This window comes from Ambystoma mexicanum, chromosome 11 (assembly GCF_040938575.1).
Source record: "Ambystoma mexicanum isolate Mex_15411 chromosome 11, UKY_AmexF1_1, whole genome shotgun sequence".
Lineage (NCBI taxonomy): Eukaryota > Metazoa > Chordata > Amphibia > Caudata > Ambystomatidae > Ambystoma > Ambystoma mexicanum.
The window spans coordinates 2888032-2911051 of NC_090934.1; the positions used below are offsets into that span (position 1 = coordinate 2888032).

Sequence of the window (23020 nt, forward strand, 5' to 3'; positions counted from 1 at the left end):
GTCCGGGGAAGAGTGCCCAAGGGCAAGTGCTGGCAAGGGATGCTGGGAGGACTGGTAGGGGGTGGCCTGGCCCCTGTATGACTTTGAAGGGACCAGGCCCCCGTTGCCGCGACAGAGGGACGTTAGCACAGGAGGGGGAGAGGGAAGGAAGAGGAGAAAATGAAAGTCTTGAAAAGTTTCCAAAACTTAAGAAAATCGGCTCACGTCTGAGAGAGGCAGGTAGGCCGTTCCAGAGGGCAGAACCAGCCGAGGAAAGGGATCTACCTCCCAATCTCTGCTTGGGGAAGCATTTGACCAGCAGAGAGTTGGAGCCAGAGGACCTAAGTATTCTAGCTGGGAGATATTTAGGGAGGAACAGCTCGATGTAGAGAGGTCCTAGGCCCCAGACAGCTTTGTGGATGATGCTAAGGGTCTTGAATCTGATCCCTGTAGTAACCGGGAGCCAGTGGAGAGATTTTAGGGCTGGAGAAATGCGGTCCCTGGGCTTGAGGCCAAGGATTAGTATTGCAGTCCTATTCTGGATTTGTTGAAGGGTGTCATGCCTGCGCCATGGGCGCATACATTGGCGATCAATATGGACAAATTGTTATTCATTTATCTACAGAAAACTCTTGGATCAACCGCTATTCACTATTTGGACTTTATTTCCCATTTGCAAGACTTTGGTGCTTTTTTATTTTTCCCAGAAAACCACACTTACCATAATGCAGTTGGGCATAATGTACTTCTATTCCTGGCTATTCCTATTTTTCTTCATCAGAACTACAATCCCCAGAAGACCTAGGGATTTGCTCTGCTTCCACCAGCTCAGGAACAGAGAGGGAGGTGGCCGATTGTCTGCAGGTGTGCTGAGCCAGGTGCATCCAATTAGCCTGTCTCTGTGTAGGGCTGGGCAGTATAAAGGCTGCTGCCTGGGAGAGCTCAGTCTCTTGCATTGAGAGTCCTTCTGGCACCTTATTTGCTTCGAGCTACAAACTTTGTATTCTGTTTCCTGATTTCACCTGCTCTTTGTTCCAGTGCCCTGGTGGGCTCCTGCCTTGCAGCCTGCTACACCCTGCTGCCTACAGCCCTAGCCTTTTGGGCTCCCTGCCTCAGCCCTACTCTTCCTGGCTCCTGCCATGCAGCTGATCACGCTCTGCTGCCTTCCAGCCTCCGCCCTTGCCCTGCCGGGCTCTCCACATTGCAGCCGATCACGCTCTGCTGCCTTCCAGCCTCCGCCCTTGCCCTTCCGGGCTCTCCACATTGCAGCCGATCACGCTCTGCTGCCTTCCAGCCTCCGCCCTTGCTCTGCCGGGCTCTCTACATTGCAGCCGATCACGCTCTGCTGCTTTCCAGCCTTAGCCCTTGTCCTCTGGGCTCCTTGCTCTGCAGCCTGCCTCACTCCGGCTACCTACAGCCCTTGTCCTCTGGGCTCCCTGCTCTGCAGCCTGCCTCACTCCGGCTACCTACAGCCCTTGTCCTCTGGGCTCCCTGCTCTGCAGCCTGCCTCACTCCGGCTGCCTACAGCCCTTGTCCTCTGGGCTCCCTGCTCTGCAGCCTGCCTCACTCCAGCTGCCTACAGCCCTTGTCCTCTGGGCTTCCTACTTTGCAGCTGATCACGCTCCGCTGCCTACTACCTACCTTTTTCCGCTGGGTTCTCGGCCTAGCAGCCCTCTACAGTCCTCTGCAACCTTCTACGGTCAGCGGCCCTGCCCCTCGGGGGTCACTCCTTGCTGCCCGGCCCTTCTGGGTTCCTTGCCGTGCAGCCTGCTTTACTCTGCTGCCCTAAGCCCTTTCCCTCTGGGCTCTCCACCTTACAGCCCTGCTCCTGTGGGCTTGCTCATTGCTTTCCTGCTCCTCTGAGCTCTCAACCTTGTTCCTTACTGTCCTCTGCTATCCAATCCTGTTACACGACTTTCCCTTCATTTCCTTCTGCTAGTTTGCTATCAACCTCCTTTTCCTGGATTTGTCTGTAGGTATCTTCTCCTGTACTGTTTGTAGACCCTTTTGTACAGAGCTTGTCTGTTGGTTCCCATCAGTCAACCTCCGCCCCTTCCCTTGTCTCGTTTCTACATTACAGACACCCATAGCTGCTGTTCCAAGTCATGAGCAAACAGCGTGGGCCTCTGTTATAGCAAACTGTGCAGAAGGCTTGAGTTTTTCCTAAGGTTCGTGGACTACTCTTTTCCTATATCTGCATACACCCCAAGAGGGAATTCATTCTGTACCTTTTTTCTTGCTACTCTTGCCTACTCTTGGTTCTCTTTCCTTTCAGCTGTGTGTGTACTTATCTGTCCACTTTATTTTGGCACAACCACCCAAACCCTTTCTGGGTGTCCTGTGCCACTCTTAATAGAGTGCCATCCTTGACAAAGGGTGTGAAGGGAGGAAAGAAGCAGATTGAGGAAGACGCTGTTGTAGTAGTCCAGCTTAGAGAGAATCAGGGCTCTGGAGACGTTGAGCTTCTGGGGGAAGGTGAGGAAGGGTAGAAGGCCTCGAGTAGGCAAAGCTGAAAGTTGGACTTCTTGGCAAGGTCTGTGATGTGTGGAGAGAAAGAGAGAGAGGAGTCAAAGATGATCATAAGGTTTTTTGCCTCACATGTGGATGAGGGAGGAGGTCTAAGGAGGGTGGCTAAAGAGTGGGGGAAACCAGGATCAGGCATCCCAATTAGAAGGATCTCCGTCTTACTGGCATCAAGGCAGAGATCATTGGCAGAGCACCATGCCTGAATAGCAGTCAGAGGAGAGAGAGGAGGTAGAGGGTGGCAGCTTAAAGGAGAGCTTTGTGCCATCTGCATAACACTGGAAATGAGGGGAGAAGGTGGGGATCAAGTGGGCCAGAGGGGCTAGGTAGATGTTGCAGAGCCATATCGATATGATAGAGCCCTCAGGGGTGCCAAAGGTATAGAGTGACGTGGAGGAGAGAAAAGGAGCCATTTGTACTTGGGATAGTCTGTCTGAAAGGAAGGAGGTCAGCCACACCAGTGCCCTGTCCGTGATGGCTAGGGTATCATGGAGACAATTTATGAGGATATATTTGTTGACTGTGTCAAAGGCAGAAAAAAGATCGAGGAGGATCAGAACAGAGGGAGTGTTTGAGTCCAGGTTTGTAAGCAGGTCTTCAGGAGAGCAGTTTACATGCCTCTGGATGCCCTGAAACTGGACAGGTGGTCATGGAGGCAGTCAGCCATTTTGGTGTGGAGGGTCAGTTGGGGGAAAACCAGCTTCTCCTTGAGTTTGCCCATATATGGGGTGATATTGGGCGATAGTTAGCCTGGGAAGAAGGGTCTGTGGATGGCTTTTTAGGAGAGGGTGCACAAGAGATGGCCACACCAGAGCTGTCTCATTCTGCACTGTTATCCACACTGGATAATGGGTGATTTATTTTCTATAGTGATATTTCTTTACGTTTACTATGGATAAATTCAAGGTATTAGATGACATTGCAGATAAAAGGCCGGTTTTTACCGATTCTCATTTAGGGTGGCCAACCATTTTGTATTTTGCGGGACTGTGCCAATTTAGTGAGTTGGGTCCTGCGTTTCGCAGAGCCTGCCTGGAACTGTTAAAGGTCCCCACTTACCTCCTCTGCAGAAGGATATGTTCTCTTAATCCTTCCCAGCTGAACTTCAGACTTTTTCTTGTGATAGTTCACACATGTGGGAGGCACAGCTGATCCCTCTGAGGTTTACTTGGTGTTATCAAAGCATGACAGAAAGAGCTAGTAAAGGTTGCTGGTCCAGGCCCCCAGTGCCTAGGAAGGACTTTTGCCCCCTAGGATGTGCAAATGCTGGCGGTCCAGGCCCCCAGTGCTTGGGGGAGGACTGTTGCCCCCTAGGATGTGCAAATGCTGGCGGTCCAGGCCCCCAGTGCCTGGGGGAGGACTGTTGCCCCCTAGGATGTGCAAACGCTGGCTGATGATAGGAGGGCCACATAAGACTGCAGGCTTTGTGGAATAATGCCCCCCCCCCGTGACGCCCTCACACTGCAGTGCCTTTTATTTCACTCTGGATACAGGTTTAAAATCCCATGAAGTTGTTCAGATTCACGTATGTGTCCAGGCTGCTACTGGAATTTGCCATTTAGGAGGAAGACAATCAAAGCTATAATTATTTTATTTTGATCTCACATGTTTTTATGGCAACATTGCAATACAATTGATTATTATGTAACATTTTCAACCCCAAAACTTAACAAATAATTATATCAACTGAAGGTGGGAAGATATTTGATCAAATGCTGCTTATTTCGCACACAAGGCCTAAATCCTGGTTTCACCACTTAACCAAAGTGTGTGATCCTGGGCAAATGTTTAATCTCACAGTTATCTGTCAACATCTGCAGACCTTGGAGGTGATTCAGTTATTTCTACATAAGAAAATCTGCTCTCATATTGTTTTCTAGACTTAGTTGCTATGTGTACAATGACAGTGGCCATGTATGTATTGCACACCAGAAAGCTGTTTGTCTCTTGGCTTACACAAGGAAACTTGTCATAATGTCACTACCATCAATGTGCTTGTGTAGTAGTGAATCCCGTCCTGTCGGCGCGCTCCACTCCGCGTCATGGAGCGCAAGCGGGGCGGGGGGCGGCACAGAGACAGGCTACTCCCATGCCGGCCCCCTGATGAATAAACTAATTAAATACCACCTTGCACCCGAGCAGGGTCTCTGCTATGGAGATACTTTACTCCTGACTATTCTTTACGGGACACAATGGAAGGAGTGCACTTTTCTAGAGCAAGTTTATCAAAGTCTGATAATACACCTTGTAACGTTATGTTCTGTAATTTCACTTTTGATTATGTAAATACAGATGCAGAATATGGGGGTGCAGGGCTCCTGCTGCACAGTCTTGATGATTCTAATCTAACAGGTCAGTGCCCTGTCAGCAGAATAGTCCTGCAGGGTGTTAGGTACGTGTGGTTCGTGTGTGTGTGTGTGTGTTATCATGAAGGTGGAAATGGGGTAGGAACGCATGTGCGCAAAGGACGCTGCGCGGAACCAGGCAAAGTGCTGAGTGCTTGGGGGGCGCGTCCACGCCTGGAGCCTCCTGGAAACTAATGTGTAAAGGTGACCCCGCCCCCCCTTCCCCTATTCCTTTATTGATCGCAGGGAACCTCGTAGCATGTGCCCCCACCTCCTGTGATGGGAGGGGGGGTGTTAAATGTAAGTGATGTCAATTAACGTGACGTCATTAAACGTGCGCATGTGTGCCCCACCGTGTATTGCAAGTCCTGATTGGTCATTACTGACGGACGGACACACGCAGGAAAGGAGACGCCAACTCATAGGCTAGGAGCATGCGCAGAATGGAGGGAAACTAGGAGCATGCGCAGAATAGAGGGAAACTAGGAGCATGCGCAGAATGGAGGGAAGCTAGGAGCATGCGCAGTACTAGGTGTTCAGCTTCTGAGCATGCGCACTGGAGACGCTGCCTCGTGTCTCGCCATCGGCCTGCGGGGGTCAGAAGCCCGAATTCTCTTTCTACGGAAGTCGGAGGTGAGAGGTTTATTATCCCCCCATTCCAGCCTTTATTCTGAGTTCTGAGCTAATATATCCCCTTCCCAGAGGTTTAGGACAGAGGGTGTCAGCTCCACAAGCCTCTTCCTCATATGTTCACACTCCTGCTCTCCCCCGGCCACTCCTGCTGTCCCCCGGCCACTCCTGCTCTGCCCACTGGCCACTCCTGCTCTGCCCACTGGCCACTCCTGACCACCTCTGAAAGCTTCTGCGATCCCTCCCCAGGCCACTCCTGCTCTCCCCAGGTCACTCCCAGCCACTTATACTCTCCCCCTGGCCACTCCTATCCCCATGCAGCCACTCCTACCCCTCCCCGACACTCCTGCCACCCCCTGCCACTCCTGCTCTCTCCCTGGCCCCTCCTGCAGCCCCCAAACACTCCTGACCCCACCCCCCCCGTCCACACTCCTGCACCCTCCCTGGCCACACACCTGCTCCCCCCTGGCCATACTCCTGTTCCCCCCTCGTGCTCTCCCCTGTCCACACTCCTGCTCCCCCTGGCCACACTCCTGCTCCCCCCTGGCCACACTCCTGCTCCCCCCTGGCCACTCTCCTGCCCCCTCACCGGGCACACTCCTGCCCCCTCACCGGCCACACTCCTGCCCCCCCCTTGGCCACATTCCTGCTCCCCCCTGGCCACACTCCTGCTCTCCCCCCTGGCCACACTCCTGCTCTCCCCCCTGGCCTCACTCCTGCTGTCCCCCCTGGCCTCACTCCTGCTCTCCCCCCCTGGCCTCACTCCTGCTCTCCCCCCCTGGCCTCACTCCTGCTCTCCCCCCCTGGCCACACTCCTGCTCTCCCCCCCTGGCCACACTCCTGCTCTCCCCCCCTGGCCACACTCCTGCTCTCCCCCCCTGGCCACACTCCTGCTCTCCCCCCCTGGCCACACTCCTGCTCTCCCCCCCTGGCCACACTCCTGCTCTCCCCCCCCGGCCACACTCCTGCTCCCCCTGGCCACACTCCTGGTCCCCCCGGCCACACTTCTGCTCCCCCCTGGCCACACTCCTGCTCCCCGCTCTAGATCCCCCCTGGCCACACGCCTGCTCCCTCCTCCTGCTCCCCCCCTGGCCACACTCCTGCTCCCCCCCTGGCCACACTCCTGCTCCTCCCCTCTTGCTCCCCCCTGGCCACACTCCTGCTCCCCCCGGCCACACTCCTGCTCCCCCCTGGCCACACTCCTGCTCCCCCCTGGCCACTCACGCTCTCCCCTGGTAGCTCCTGCTCTCCCTGGCCACTCCTGCCCCCCCATGCTGCACCTCTTGCCGGTCTTAATCTCCCCTGGTCGTACATGTCTCTCTCTCTCTCTCTCTCTCTCTCTCTCTCTCTCTCTCTCTCTCTCTCTCTCTCTCTCTCTCTCTCTCTCTCTCCCCCCCCCCCCGGTCTGGCCACTCCTTCTCTCTCTCTCTCCCCACTGCTCTGGCCACTCCTTCTCTCTCTCTCTCCCCCCCACTGGTCTGGCCACTCCTTCTCTCTCTCTCTCTCTCTTCCCCTCCGTCTGGCCACTCCTCTCTCTCTCTCTCTCTCTCTCTCTTTCTCTTCCCCCCGTCTGGCCACTCCTTCTCTCTCTCTTCCCCTCCGGTCTGGCCACTCCTCGCTCTCTCTCTCTCTCTCTATGAAAACTTCTATTTTTTTCTAACTGACTATAATCTATAACCAGATGTTTAAGCGACTCAGGGCTATCTTTGTTACGACAACATCTACAACACATACCTTCTCTGAGATTTGAGTACAGGTATCTTACTTTAGGACAAGGAAAAATAAGTAAATATTGCAAACTAGGTAATTGTTTGTGAAAGAAATAATAGTGATCTTTATAAGATTTGAATTTTGCATTGACCTCTATGATGTTTGCCCAATCCATTTGGAAGAATGTCCTTTTTACCACATTCTGTCGTTCGTATCATTCTTTGTGGTCCATGGCTATACTTAGTAATAGCTCTTCCATCTTCTTAGTATGTCGTTTGATTGATATTGGGTTTTGCTTCAGAACCATACAACAGAAATCTTGGTATAGTGAGTTCGGAGTGGGATACAGCATTTGCGCCACCAACATTTAGAGGCCAGCGAATTTAGCACAAGTTCATGAATTATAATTTAATTGGGTACAGATTTGGGTAAGCCTAATACAGCTTTCCTTATTTTACCTTGCAACATGTTCAATATTTTTGTAATATCCAAAATACACAAATCTAGGCCATACAACAAAACAGCTTCCACCTTTAGGGTATAGAATTCAAACATAGGTATGAGAGAGAGTTTAGCATATTTTGTGATATATAACTTTCATCTGCGATATGAGCAGAGTTGCTTTCTGGTTAAGAGTGGTCTTCCACATGTGCAGGGAGTTAAAGTCACATTGGTTGTAACCCAAATACCTGGTTTTTTGCACATGCTGAATAACTATCATTCATTTCCAAGTATACCTGCATACCTTTTTCCTGTTACCAAAACCATTATATTTGATTTGTTAGCATTAATGGCAAGATTGTTACTCTTTACATATACATAGAAAGCATTTAATTTAGTCTGTAGTCCATATGGCGTGCGATCACACAAAATGATGCCATCAGCGAAGGCCAACCAATTGATTCGCGTGTCCTCCAATTTTACTGGAAAATCCATCAATTGATCCCACAACCTATCTATGTCACATATATAGAGATTAAACAGGATAGCCGCCAACTGGCATCCCTGTTTGACACATATCTCTATGTCAATAGCATCAGTAGTCATTCCATCCTGTTTAATCTGCACCATATAAGACGTATTAGAATGTAAGAGTGCTATAAACCCTACAATGTGACCAGAAACCCCATAAATTATAAGCTTGTTCCATAGCAGCTCTCTGATGACACTGTCGAACGCGGCTGAGAGGTCCAAAGATGCCATATAGACCTCCCCCGAAGATGAGGTAAGGGAAGATTGTAATAAGTGGCAAGAATCGTAGCATTGAGTGTAGTTCCCATTGACTTTCAAAATCCAACCTGATATTTGGATAGCAGTTGTTTGCTATCAACCCAGAACTCTAATTCTCTTAACAATAGTGTCGCAAAAACCTTTGCTGTCACATTGATCAAGGATATCGGGCGAACATTTGCTGGGTTGTCAATCAGGCCTTTCTTGTGAATGGGGAAGATTATAGCTGAAAGCCAAGATTTCGGAATGACTTTAGTTTCAAAGATCGATTCAAATATAGGTTTAATCACTTTAGCCCAGAAATGGGGATTGTTTTGTAATACGCAAGATGGAATCCCATCCGGGCCAGCTGCTCTTGAATATGATAATTTTTTTAATTGCCCATATAACTTCACTCAAAGATCAAGGACGCTTACTTGCGACTCTTTGAGTAAAATCTGAGATGTTATATGATTTAAACTCAGTAGGTAGCCATTATCTCTCCAGTAGATACTCAGACCATATCTTAGCAGAGATTGCTGAATGGAAAATCGGTTGTGTCACTTTCCCCTCTGAGCGTAAAATTCCCCAGATATCCTTGACTTTACGTTTGCAGATTAGGCTAATAAGCTTTTGGTTTTCTGTTAAGTGTTGCAAACATTTGATCTCTTTGATGGTCTGTCTGCAATGACGCTGTATCTTTCTTTTTATTCTAGCATATTCCCTGAGGTCACCAATCAAAGTCCTAGCACTTCTGATCTCGCCGTTGCGTTTTCGTTTCATTTCCGATATCTGAACACTAAATTTACAGTCACATGACTTTACATACTTTTTTTGTTCATTTGCTAAGACTAACATGTGACATTTTATCACATCTGTGTTTGATTTATTGATTTTGGTTTTATTCATAGCTTCGTAGCGCCAGATATCACGGTTTACCAAATATGCAAATTCTCGGCTTAATTTCAGGTTCCATCTGACTGACTTTGTCGGTTTATCCATTTCAATTAGAGATAGATGACTAATATTCGTATAACTTTCCAGTGATATATTCAGCATTAAATGTAACATCATATGGTCACTACAAGCCATGAACTTTGCATCTATAGGTTTAGCTATTTTAAGTAAGCGTTCCGACACAGCAAAGTAATCAATCTTCGAGGATAATTTTCCTCTAAACCACGTGTAATGTTTCTGTTCTGGAGCATGAGAAATTATGTGCAAATTCCAATTATATAAAAGTTTGGACCAGAAGTATCCCTGTTCCATTGCACGGGCTGAGTACACATTCCTTACATAGGGTAAATTAGGGGGAATGAAATCACAAAGAACAGAATTAAAATCACCTCCTAAAATGACCTCATAGTCATCATTCCCCATTGATAACATCTGTAAAGTGGCATCTAATGCCTTCATGGTACTTGAGTATATGCCTGCTTTAGGCTTACACTATAGATTAATCAATGTAACCTCGATGGTACCAACTGTAATTTCAGTGAGTAATAATGCTTCAGAGGAATAGATCAAATTCGCATTATTAACAAGCGTCAATAAGCCTCCAGGTGGATGCCCCAGCTCCCCCTCATCGCAGAATGGTTAAAGGCAGTGAAACCATCTATATTGATTGGTTTGACTGCCATTGTCTCTTGTATCATTATAACACTGGAATCGGATGATAGCATCTTATTTTTGTAAATTGCTGAAACCGCAACAATTCCAGCTCACTATCGATACAGGAAAGAGTTATGGTTGACTTTGAGATGAATGCGAAGAGCCAGCTTCTTTCAGTAACAATTCTAATCCCGCTAAACCCTTAATCGCATTAACCACTGAGGTCAATTGTGTGTACATTTTGTGTAATCATTGTATCAGCACTGAAGTTCACTTCTGTGTTGTTGAAACGTGACAGCTGCAGTTTCTGAAATTCTATACATTCGGTCACCTCATTTGTTTCCAAAACCATGCAATTCATGGCCCAACATCTGAAAATGATCATTTTGCTCCCATAGCATTTTTGCAATTAACGTCAATTGAACCTTACATACCATTCTATGATTATTAAATATTGATAGTTTGATCCTTAGAGTAGGTATTTTCTGAAACATGCCTAGGAGATGCAACCGATTAATTCTGTCTTTACCAAGTGTTTGTGAGTCATTACTCCAACCGATGATCAATTTCATTTCCTTATTATTCTCATCCCTGCACTGTGGTTCTAAAACATCTGATAGATTCTCATTCACATTACCAGAGGTATTCAGTTTTCACCCAACATCGGTACCAACTTGCTGAGAGTTGGGTGTTGGACCATCTGAGCTTTGATTTTTTACTGAATCATTAGAGCGCTCATTAGTTGCCCTTTGTTCGTATTATCAGACAGATCAATGGGTGTTGTATCCTGAATACCTAAATTGACATTGGGTGGAGTCTTAGAATTGCTCTTTTTAATCCTGCTTTTGTTTGGGGACCTTTAAGTGTAATTGTTTTGTCACATTCACCATTAAAACCATCTTTCTTAAATGTTGTTTTATTTTTAGTAACCTGGTGGAACCCAGCTAAATTCATTTGTTTCATGTTATTTGATTGTACCTTTTTAGACAGGGGATTACAGCCCGTTTGTTTTGCTGCTTGTGGGTCTTCCACCATCCTTTGAGCAATATCTGGGCTGATCGCACTTTGTGGATTGTTACTGTCCATCTGAGATTTTTCAGGTGGAGATTCAACTTCAAGATGCACCCGAGATTCTGCATCTAGTTGACCAAAATCAAGATCATTTGTCTGTAGCAAGAAGCGATTTACGGAATACTGCCTACAAGAATTGCAAGCTTCTAAACATAGAAGCTATATCCTTAAAGTCGCAAATATGGAACTGTCCAGATTTATTATGTTATTAAGATTTAACCAACTCCCATGCTTGGAGTATGTAGGAAGATGGACAGGAATTCCAAGGTACGTGTAAAGATGAGGTGGAAACTATCAGACACCTACTTACGAAATTGTAATAAATTAACCGAGCTATATTACACAGGATACAAAGATTTGACTAGTGATCTAAAGATGATAGCAACTGATCAGTTTTGGTCAAGTATCTATATGGCCTCTTCTGTGATGTATGTAGGTGCGGCTTTCTATATTTGGAAAGAGATTGATAAGAAATGGGAGAATCTTACAACTTTTTGAGTAACCATACTCTGGCTCATATAATGAGATTAGAGGCTCAGAGACCTAAATTAATTAGTTATATAACCTAATCTAATCTATACTGGAAATCTATGATAGTATTGTAATGCCCCTATGCTCTTATAAAGTTTTCATAATATGTTATTAATGCCTCTATTTTAGTATTTTAGCACTTTAGGTATTCCAGGATCGGTTAATAGATTATATATTTTTATTTTTATGTGTGTATTATGTAAAACGAAATTGAGTATTTGCACTTTATCACAAAATTTGATCAGCTGACGTAGACTGTAGCTAATATATGCTTATATGTTTAAATGTTTTTAATACGTTTTAATATGTACTTGTTTAAATGACATCATATTTGCATAATTGTAATTGTATAAGTGTTTAAGGTTTTAATTAACCAATTACACTATAAATAAATTTAAAAAAAGGGTCTTGTATATTCTCTCGCTATCGGATGGTAGTTTGCATGATTCAGCCACCCTCCATTTTCTTGTATCGGGGCTTGTATACTCTCTGGCTATCCAATGGTAGTTTTCTTTGTTCAGCCGCTCTCCCTTTTCTTGCATAGGGGCTTGATACTCTCTCGCTATCAGATGGTAGTTTGCATTGTTCAGCTGCTCTCTTTCTTGTATACAGACTTGTATACTCTCTTGCCATCAGATTGTAGTTTGCATTGTTCAGCCGCATCCCATTTTCTTGTATAGGGACTTATGTACTCTCTCGCTATCACATGGTAGTGTGCAGGTTTCAGCCTGTTAGGGAGAATTCTCAATATGTGCAGCGTCAGTGCCCTGGGCCAAACCGAGAGGGGCTGGCGCTGCGGCAGTGCAGGCGGCCCCGGTACGGGAGGCCAAGAAGGTGTCCCCAGCACCCACCACATTCGCACAGAGTCCCGCACCCTGCTCCTCGCCCGGCCCGCTCCCTTGGCGCCTCTCCCCATACCTCCATCCTCACAGTGTCACACAGCACCTTCAGTGCAGTGGCACAGAGATATCTTTCAGACTTCCCAAGGTTTAAATACCTTCTCTGGGACTGACTACCGTCTCCCAGAGCAAGTGAAGTTAAATTGACTTTACTAGTCACTTTAAATTTACTGACCCAGCACACACTATCTTACTATAGAGTGCAGGAGGGGTTGCCTAGCTTCCCCTGAGTCAAAACACTCATGTAACAGACAAATGTTACCCTTTCCTACTTAAAATGGCTGGTGGCAGTGGTTTAGATCAAGCTACCATGATTTTTCCCTACCGCGAACAACAGTAGCTATACATCGGGTCAGCCATGTTTTTCAATATAGCGCCCAAGACCTATCTAAAAAACAGACTCCAGTCGACTTTTTTCGCCATTTCTTTTAGGAAAGGTCATTCTTGTGTTTGTCTCTGCGTGCCAAACCAGGTTTGGTCCCTTGGTCCGTCGGCCTTTGGTGGGCTTCAGTGCTGAAGCCCTCCTCTGGTGCCTGAGTGTCTGGGGTGGACAGGATGTGAGGGAGGGGCCGAAACTCCCGGTGCTTAGTCTCCTAGGAGACCTGAATGCACACTGGCGTGATTGGCTGGCTGGCTGGCCGGCAAGGACAGCCACCCTGATGTGTGAGTGACAGCCAGGCTGGAATGAATGGGGGAAAACTGTTTAAAAGCAGGTCTCTCAGACTTGGAAAGCAGAGTCGACCACTGGAACGAAAGGACCGAAGATGAGCTGTAGGTAGAGGACTGCTGGAACTCCTGGATGACCGGTGAAGTCCTGCTGCAGGTCCGAATTGCCTGAAACTCCATCGACAGAGAAGCCCTTAAAGGTTAACTTCTTCCCTTGAGTTTTGTGGGGCCAACTCGCAAGCCACCTGCACACCGTCCCCATCTGGTCGAATTTTCATCAGAGTGCTGTTGAAAACCAGATAGCCAGAGGGAAGGAAACCAGCTTGTGGACTTTAAGGCACTCACACCTTAAACCAACGTTTGAGCCAGCTTGTGGCCTCTTCCCTGGGCAGTGCAGGAGTCTCCCGACGTCGTCCCCCTTGTCCCCTCCTCCTCCTTGTCCCCATGACTGAAGCTCAGGAACAGTGAGGTCTGCACAAACTGCCAGGAACATCTGCCTTAGCTACAGTGCCAGGAACAACTGCCTCAGCTACAGCTCTTCTTCATTGAAACGGTACTGAGCAAATGCGGTCTGGAAAGCTTTTTGGCCATTGAGAAAGTTCGTGGAACTTGTCTCTTCTTTGAAGGATTGTCCTTCCCTAAACATTTGTCAAAATCTTCGCCTAGCCAAATTCTTTTAAAATCCGTGGCAAAGACTTAACCGCTATCTACCAGAACTGTGCTATCCCATACAAAGGGCCTCATTACAAGAAGGGCAGAATGGGTTTAACGGTGCCAGTAATGATGCCGGTGCCGTTGAACCCATTCCGCCCCATTACGAGGTTCCCTCGTGGGACCCGCTCTGGACGTCTGGTTTTACCAGACATCCATATCGGGTCCCGTGAGAGGACCAGGGAGCTAACAACGGGACTGTTATTAACAAGCCCATTGTTAGCTCCCTCTCCATTCCCATTGAGCCCTATGGGGGATCGAATGGGGAAGGACCGGGTCTGGGTTCCCTGAAGGAGGAAATACCGGGCCCTCCAAACTCGGAGTGGCCCCGTATTTCCCCATTCAGGGAACCCGGACACGATTTTGAAGGCAGCCATGCCCTTATTAAGGGCATGGCTGCCTCCAAAGTCGTAATGAGGCCCATTGACTTTGGCTCAGGCCTATTGAGAAGAATTGCTGCCTTTCCTATAACCTTGGGGCTCATTACGAGTCATGCCGGTAAGGGAAAAATGATGCCGGTATGTAAATACCGGCATCATTTAACGTTCCGTAGCATTCTGACCCACAAACCCGGTATTAACGGCACCGTTATTTACGGTGCCACTAATAGTGGCATAGGTGCGTACACGCGCCTCCTCAGGTAGTAAATACCGGCATGCCGGTAATAGGGGGCAATCACAACCCACGCAAACATGCAAATACCGGCATCGCGAACACGGTTATAACAGGCTGCATGATGCCGGAAAAACAGGCATCGCGGACCACCCGCAAACAGCAACCAAGATACAAGGCAGCTGCCACAGGTGCACACAGTCCCCACAGGTGGAGTCAAAGGAGGCTGTGCCAGTATGAACTGAGCACACCCACACACCACAACCCCCCCCCCCCCACAGGTGTAGGCAATGCAGAGTGGCCCAGTACAAAAGGAGCACACCTACACACCACACCCCTTCCTACACCAAAATGCTACCACTAGCATTTGCAATCATGGCGCAGGAGGACATGCCTATACTGCTACAACTACAGCAACAACAGCAACAAAAGCAACAACAACAACTACAGCAGCAAGAACAGGCAGCACAGAGGAGACGCAGGAGGAGAAGGAGGGTGAGACAGGCCCAGCAATTACCACCAGCGCAGCCACCAGCGCCTCGTAGGCAGCCACCAATCCCTCGCACCAGACCCAGCCCATTCAACCTAACCCCTGAGCAGATCCACACCCTGTACCGGTTGGACCGTGACACCATCACCACCATAGTGGGCATGATACACAATGACATTGCCAGCCACATACAAATACGCACTGCCATCCCCCCACTACTGAAGGTGGTGTCTGTGCTACACTTCCTGGCCACAGGCACCTACCAACACACAGTGAGCCAGCTGCATGGCATTTCACAACCACTATTCTCACGCATGCTGAACCAAGTGCTGGATGCCCTCCTGAAGCACGCAAGCACCCACATATCCCTACCACGGACTGGCCAGGAGATAGCCGAAACCAAAGTAGGCTTCCATGCACTGGCCGGCATGCCCAATTGTGGTGCCATCGACTGCACCCATGTGGAATTGGTAGTCCCCCATGCCATAGAGGCGGTGTACCGCAATCGCAAGCAATACCACTCCATCAATGTGCAAATGGTATGTGACTTCAGCAAAATCATCACCCTTTGCTGCGCCAGACTTCCTGGAGCCACACATGATGCCATGGTACTGTGCAACTCCACGCTACCCCGTCACATGGAGCGACATGCTGGACCACGTGCCTGGCTGCTAGGTGAGTTGCACAACAGGCCCATGGCCATGCTGTGGGGTACTCATGTTTGCGGATGCAGAAAGGGGGGATAGTACACCTGGGTGGGAAAGGGGAGGTAGTTTACCAGGGTGGGAAAGGGGGGGGTAGTTCACCAGGGTGGGAAAGGGGGGGTTAAAAGTACACCTGGGTGGCAATAGCCAGTGAGTGGAGAATGAATGCAGAGCTAAACACTACTCACCTGACCCAGCCAAACGGAAAATGACACATCACTGGGCCACATATCACAAATAATGCAAATGGATGACAAAAAGTAAGAGGCACAACCGGGGCACCATGGTGATGGCAAGCAATGCATGACTGAATAGGATGGCAACTGTGCCAATGCGGCCAGTGTGACCATGCAAAGTAAAGAGTGCACAGCATGAATTGGAGGCTAAACATTGTTGCACTGCCACAGCACATCTGCCGCAGCATGCATGATTACACCCTGCATCATCTATTCAACCCCATCCAGTGTTCCACACCTCTTTCCAGTATACATCCCAGATAGGTGACTATTTGGTACATGTACAGGGACATGTGCATGCTCACACCTAATAGCTGCTGCCATGACCGTGTTCCCTGAAGGTGTCAGTTCAGAGTGACACACACCTATTTGTATCTGCTTGCAGGTGATGGAGGATATCCCTTGAGGCCGTGGCTACTTACCCCTGTGCGGAACCCGCAGAACAGCCATGAAGAGGAGTACAATAGTGTGCACACTCGTACCCGTGTCGTGATTGAGCAGACCTTTGGCCCCTTGAAGGCGCGGTTCCGCTGCCTTAGCAGGTCTGGTGGGGCACTCCTATATAGGCCTGAGAAGGTGGCAAAGATCACCATGGCCTGTGTCATGCTGCACAACATGTGCGTCCGAAGGAATGTACCACTGCCACCTGACATTGACATGCATGGCCCGGGTGAGGATGAAGGGGATGGAGACGGAGGGGAAGGAGCCCCCCTGCCAGTACGTGATGCACGGGACGGCCATGCTGTACGCCAAGCACTAATTGACGAATACTTTTAAGACACAGGGACCATGAATGACTTTTGTCAGTCAGACACTGGGCCAATGTGAAAATGCACAAAGGGAATGTTGTAATTTTGAGACTGAACACCGTAACACATTAAATGGATGCACACCAAAAATGACAACGTCTAGCCATGGATTGTTCTCCAGAAAACGTGTGTATTATATGAAAGTGCAAAACTGTGCCCACTCCCCCCTCCCACGATCCCCCAACAAACTCCCTCACCCACCCCACAGACCCCAGTGAACAGCCCAACAAACTCCCTCACCCACCCCACAGACCCCAGTGAACAGCCCAACAAACTCCCTCTCCCACCCCACAGACCCCAGATGTCCCCATGTGTGCAACAAAGAGTGTTGCCTTCAACAATCCTACTCCTCACATTTCTTCCAGTTTTCAAAAAGTCACTTTTTGGCGACTTTCGGGTCTGGGGGTGCCATGGCCATGCACCGTGCACTCCTGCGCGTTAAGCGCATGGGGCTTGATTGGACAGAGGTGGAAGGTGTTGATGTGGTCGAGGTGTCAATTGTCAATCCTCTGTCAGACCCATGGTCTGGCTGCTGCACTTGCCTGATGTTGGCTAGTAGGGCCTCGGTCAGTGACCCCATGCACTGCCTGAAAGCAGAAGTGGAGGCCTCCACGGCTGCTGTATTTGCGGCAATGGCCGTGGCTATGGCCTTCATGGCCTCATTACCGGCAAGGACCTGTTGCCGCATTATCTGCAGCATCTCGTCTTGACGGGCCTCCACCCTTGCCAGACGGACCTCAAAGGGGGTTTCTGTCGCAGGTGTACCAGTGGAGGGCTGGGTGGTGGAGGGCTGGGTGGTGGCAGGCATCTGCGTGGGGCCCTCGTCCTGGGCACTGTCCTCCTCAAATATGCCGGTGTCCGAGTCCCCTAGGTCGGAGTCATGGAGACATGGGTCATCCAGGCTCTCTGTCTCCGCAGGGGGTGAGGGGGGGCCAATGGGTGTTGGGTTGGGCGATCCCGAAAATTCTTCGGCCTCTTCAACCACCTCTGTGGACAGGACGTCCGTGGTGGCCGGTGGTACAGCTGGCACTGTCGCAGCAGGTGCCCCCTGCAGAGATGATGCCTTGCATGGCACACTGGGAGTGGTCAGAGGAAATTTTTTGGAGGAGGGGGTTGCGGTGTCCCTGGTCCCCTTGCTTGCACTGAATGTGCCTGGCCCCCTGTCCTGGGTTCCACCTTCCTCATCGGTGCCTGGGGGATAGAAGAGATGCAGGTCATCAGTGAGATTGCCAAATGGCAGCTGTGATTTGTGGCAGTATTATATCTTGATACATTCAGGCATGATTTCATTTCTGTTGTGTGGCATTTGGTGTACTGAGGGGACATGTTGGCAATGATTGCATGGCTGGTGGCAATGGATTGTCTAGGTGTGGGGGGGACATGGGCATGGATGGGTTTACAGATTTCATGCAGCATGCGTATGGTGCAGGGGGTGGCAATCAATATTCTGTTGGTGAGTTGATGTTGCCTTGGGTATGGGAATTGCCTTGCCTATTTTGACTCCCACCTCACTTGTGTCACATCATGTTTTGTAATAGGTGGATGTGATGGTTCACTCACCTTCCTCTGTTGTAGTAGCTGCCCCGTACTCCTGCTCTCCAATCCCCTTGATGGATTCTGGATCGATGAATCCACTTGCAATCTCCTCCCATGTGGTGATGGCCTGCTCCACGTTGGAAATGGAAGGATGGATGTTAGCATGTGCAACATTGAATTAGCCTGCGCCACATTGCGGTAGAACTGTTTGTTGGCCTGCGCCACTTTGAGATGGAGGTGTGAATAGTAGCGTGTACTACATTGAGATAGAGATGTGAATATTAACCTGCGTCCCATTTAGACAGAACTGCGAAGATTAGCATTGCGTCACATCTAGACAGAATTGTAAAGATTGACACTGCGCCTCATCTAGACAGGATTGTGAAGATTGGAATGCTTTGCTTCTAAATACTGATGCTACTAACCAACCCCACTAAACAATCTCACCCGTCTGCATACACCTCCCACTCTACACAAACACAACCAAAGCACTACAAACCACATGCATTTCACTACATCGCAACAACAAAACATAACACACATAGGACCTCATTACAACACCGGCGCTAAACCATGGCGCTACTAGCACCATGGTTGGTACCAGTGTTGTAACGAGTCTGCCATGGTGAAATGGGGAAATACCACCCCATTCCAAGGTTGGCGGGGCGGTATTTCCCCATTTCCCCATGGCCCTTCCCCATTCCCATGTTTGCCCCATAGGGCTCAATGGGAATGGGGAAGGTGGCAATTGCGGTACCGTAATTGCCTGCGAGGTCCCTTTGCGGGTCCCTACTTTAACGGCTGGTCCAGACCAGCCGTTCAGGTCGGGTCCCGCAAAGGGACCTCGTAGTAAGGCGCTAAGTGGTTAACGGCGCTGCAGCCTTTTACGGCGCCGTTAACGACTTAGCGCAAGGGTCGTAATGACCCCCATAGCCTTGCACAACAACACATGACGGCTACCAACCGAAAAGGACACCTAAGCTCAGCAAACGGTGTTAGCCGAACTGAGGCTGCCAACAGCACATCACAGCTCTCTTGCTCTTTTCCCGCTCAACCTTACTAACCCACCCTACCCTCTTTCCTTTTTAGATCCGCCAGAGCGCCAGGGGACCACTCCAGTGGCAATAGTGTGCATTATAAATATCCTTTAACAGTAACATATTAGATGGTACATTGCATGATTCGGCCACCCTCCCTTTTCTTGTATAGGGACTTGTATACTCTCTCGCTATCAGATGGTAGTTTGCAGGGTTCAGCGGCTCTATGTTTTATTGTATAGGGACTTGTATACTCTCTTGCCACCCACTGCTAGTTTGCATGGTTCAGGCGCTCTCCCTTTTCATGCATAGAGACTTGTATACTCTCTCGCTATCAGATGGTAGTTTGCATTGTCCTGTTGTTAGCTCCCTCTTCCCCTCGCGGGACCCGGAAAAGACATCTGGTTTTACCAGATGTCTGGTCCGGGTCCTGCAACGGGAACCTCGTAATACGCGCTACCGGTATGAAGGGGGGCCCCCTTCGTTCCGGGAGCGCAAGGGTCGTAATGGGGCCGTGTGTCTTAGTTTAAGATTTTTAGGCTTAGCTTTTTGTTGAGCGGAGGCCTAGCTTGGTATAGAAAAGGCATATACAGGAAGTACATTACAGAAGACGTTCACATGATGCAGTCATACTAACAACAACATTTTGACAGCTTTCCTAAATGCTGTGTACAAGTTAATGTTTCTTTCTTGTGGGGGCGGTGGGGGGGCGAGTTCCAGTTGGAGGCAGCAATGACTGGAAAGCTGGCTCCTCCTGCTCTCACTCTGAGGGTCTTGGCAATGGTGATCCTATTTATGTAAGCCATTCAGGTAGGTCTTTCTGAGGAGGGTTTGGCAATCATTTGTGAGAGGAGAAGGGGTGCAGTGTCATGCAGACATTTGTGGCTGAGTGCGAGGGTTTTGAACAGGATGTGTCCCCTGATGGGGAGCTGGACACGTTTTCTGATTGCTGAAATATGGTCACGTTTAGAAATGCCAGCTGCTGCTCTAAGTGCATTGTTTTGGACTGTCTGAAGTTTTCTAATGTTTTTGGATGAAGTGCCAGCCAGAAGAGCATTGCAATAGTCCAGCCGAGACACAACAATTGCTCTAGCTGTGGTAAGGCAATTCTGTTTTGTTAGGAAAGGTCTAGCTGCCGTGATCAGTTTGGAGTGGTAGGCCGCGGCAGATGAGATGACGTTCACTTGTCTTTTCATTGAGAGGTTCGAGTCAAGGTAGACCCCCAAGGTTTTCACATCATGTGAGACCATGATGGGGTGATGGGGGTGTTATCAACTGAGAATGAGTTGTATTTTAGGTCAAGTTTCTTGAGGGTTCCTGGGGAGCCTATAAATAAAATCACAGTTTTCTCGCCATTGAGGCACAGCCAATTTTCTGCCATCCAAGTTTGAATCTCTGCTGTCGGCTTCGTAGTCGCCTGTGAGGGGTATGAGGATCTGCGTGTCATCAGCATAGTTAGTATGTGTGATGCCACGCACATCCAAGAAGCTAAAGAGAGGCCTCATGAGTAAGTTGTAAAGGGTAGGTGAGATGCAGGATCCTTGAGTGACACCACACTTAATGAAATTAGGGTCAGCACTGGCTTGATCGGAAACATCCTTCATCACTCTTTCTAGGAGAAATGAAGTGACCCAGGCTGTGGCTTTAGGTGAGAAGTTAGCAGCAGAGGAGAGGTGATGGTGAAGAACTTCATGGTTCATCAGGTCAAATGCTGCGTACAGGTCTAGGAGCAGTAGGAGGGCTGGTTTTTCTGCGTCCCTGAGCTCGTCAATCTGGTTTTTTAAGTTCAGTAGTGTGGTTTCGGTCCCATGGCCGTGCCTGAAACTGGACTTCCTGAGACCCAGCAGGGTGTTGGACTCTAGGAATTTATGTACCTGCAGGCAAGCTGCTTTGTCCAGGATTATGAGTAAAAGGGGGCCTGTAGTGATGGGCCGTTAATTTTCTGGGACTTCTGGGTCAAGTGCCGTTTTTAAAAAAAAGTGGTCGTACCCAAGCCTCTTTTAGGCAGGCAGGAACGTGGCCAGATGTGAAAGAGGCATTAACGAAGGCTGTGATGACAGGTGTCAGGGTGGTTGCACTCTCTTTAATTATCTGGGCTGGGCAAGTATCTACTTTTACAATTTGAGGTTTTGATAGTTTTCAGCATTGCTGCCACTTCAAGCTCGCTCATTTCCTTAAAGGAAAAGAGCGGAACGTCAGTGGGAGGTTTACAAAGGACCGTTGAGATACGTTTTCCCAGGGCTTGTTGGTGATCAATGATTTTGTTTTTCAGCAAATTCAGCTTGTCCAACATGGCTTGCTGGACACTATTACACCATTCCTTGTATTAGAGAGGGTGGGTGGGAGCTGGCGATTCAAGTACTTTAAAGATGGCAAATATTTCCTTAGATCCAGACTTGGCGTTTGAGATCCTGATGTTAAATGAATTTGGGTCTCATTACGAGAATGGAGGCAGCCATGGAGATATTAGCTCCATGGCTGCCTCCGTTCCGGGCACCATTACCGGGTTCCTGCAATGGGGACTTACCGGGTTACTCCGACAGGACCCGGTAATTCCTCCTTGCAGGAACCCATCCCCATTCCCATTTGAGCCCCCATATGGCTCAATGGCAATGGGGAGGGAGGTAATAATGGGCAGATTACATCTGTCCTGTTATTGCCTCCCTCTTCCCCTTGCAGGACCCTGAAAGGATGCCTGGGTTTGCCAGGCATGCAATCCGGGTCCCGCAATGGGAAGCTTGTAATCGGCACTCCCGGAATGAAGGGGGCCGGTCCCGTACCGGCCCCCTTCATTACGGGAGCGCCAGACTTATAATGAGGCCCTTTGATTTGGTATTAATAATGGCTTTTTCATATTGTTTTGATAACGTTTTGAAGGTTAGTTTAGTGGAGTGATTAGCTTTGCTTAGCCAGGATGAGAGGGCATTCTTTTCTTGGCTCGTAGTTCAAGAGGTTCAGGTGAGAATCAAGAATGAGGGCCTCATTACGAGTTTGGAGGCAGCCATGCCCTTAATAAGGGCATGGCTGCCTCCAAACTCGGGTCCGGGTTCCTTGAATGAGGAATTACCGGGTCATTCCAATCTTGGAGGACCCGGTACTTCCTCATTCAAAAAACCCATCCCCATTCCCATTTGAGCCCCCATAGTGCTCAATGGGAATGGGGAGGGAGCTAATAACGGGCATGTTATTAAGGGGCCCATTATTAGCTCCCTGGTCCACTTGCGGGACCCGCAAAGGACCTCTGGTCTGACCAGACGTTCAGAGCGGGTCCCGCAATGGAACCTCGTAATAGGGTGGAATGTGTTTACCGGCACCATTACCGGTGACCTTAAAACCATTCCGCCCACCTCGTAATGAGGCCTCCAGTATGTTTAGTACGTTTGGCCTTCCTGAAAGTGAGAAGAGCTATGGCATCTACTGCTTGGGAGATGGTCGAGATGTAGTTGACGGTCAAGGTATCTGGTTTTTTGAGAAGGGTGGTTGAAGGGCCGGCACAAGTAGGTGAGGTAGGAGTCTCTCCTTGGTGAGAAGGAGGAGCTCCTAGCACGGGCAGGATGGAGAGGGGGCAGAAGTGTTGTAGGCCCCTTGGTAAATTTGAGTTCAAAGTCGATGGTGTAGTGATCAGACCAAGGAATCAGGGAGATGGAGGCAATGGAGGGATTGCCATTGTGGTGGGAAATCCAATCAAGGGTGCAATCTTTTATGTGGGTA

At 49.0% G+C, this 23020-nt stretch overlaps 1 protein-coding gene across 2 annotated transcripts in view; it reads left to right on the forward strand.

The window, feature by feature from the left end:
• LOC138502971 (zinc finger protein 271-like) overlaps positions 1–23020 on the forward strand; it is a 364755-nt gene that overhangs the window by 306927 nt on the left and 34808 nt on the right. The window contains exon 1 of one of the 2 annotated variants that reach the window (XM_069622377.1): positions 5372–5480. The exons of the other annotated variant lie outside the window; for it this stretch is intronic. The gene's annotated coding sequence lies outside the window, so the exon portion shown is untranslated. Of the gene's footprint in view, positions 1–5371; positions 5481–23020 lie in introns of those variants that run through there. 2 annotated transcript variants of the gene reach the window in all.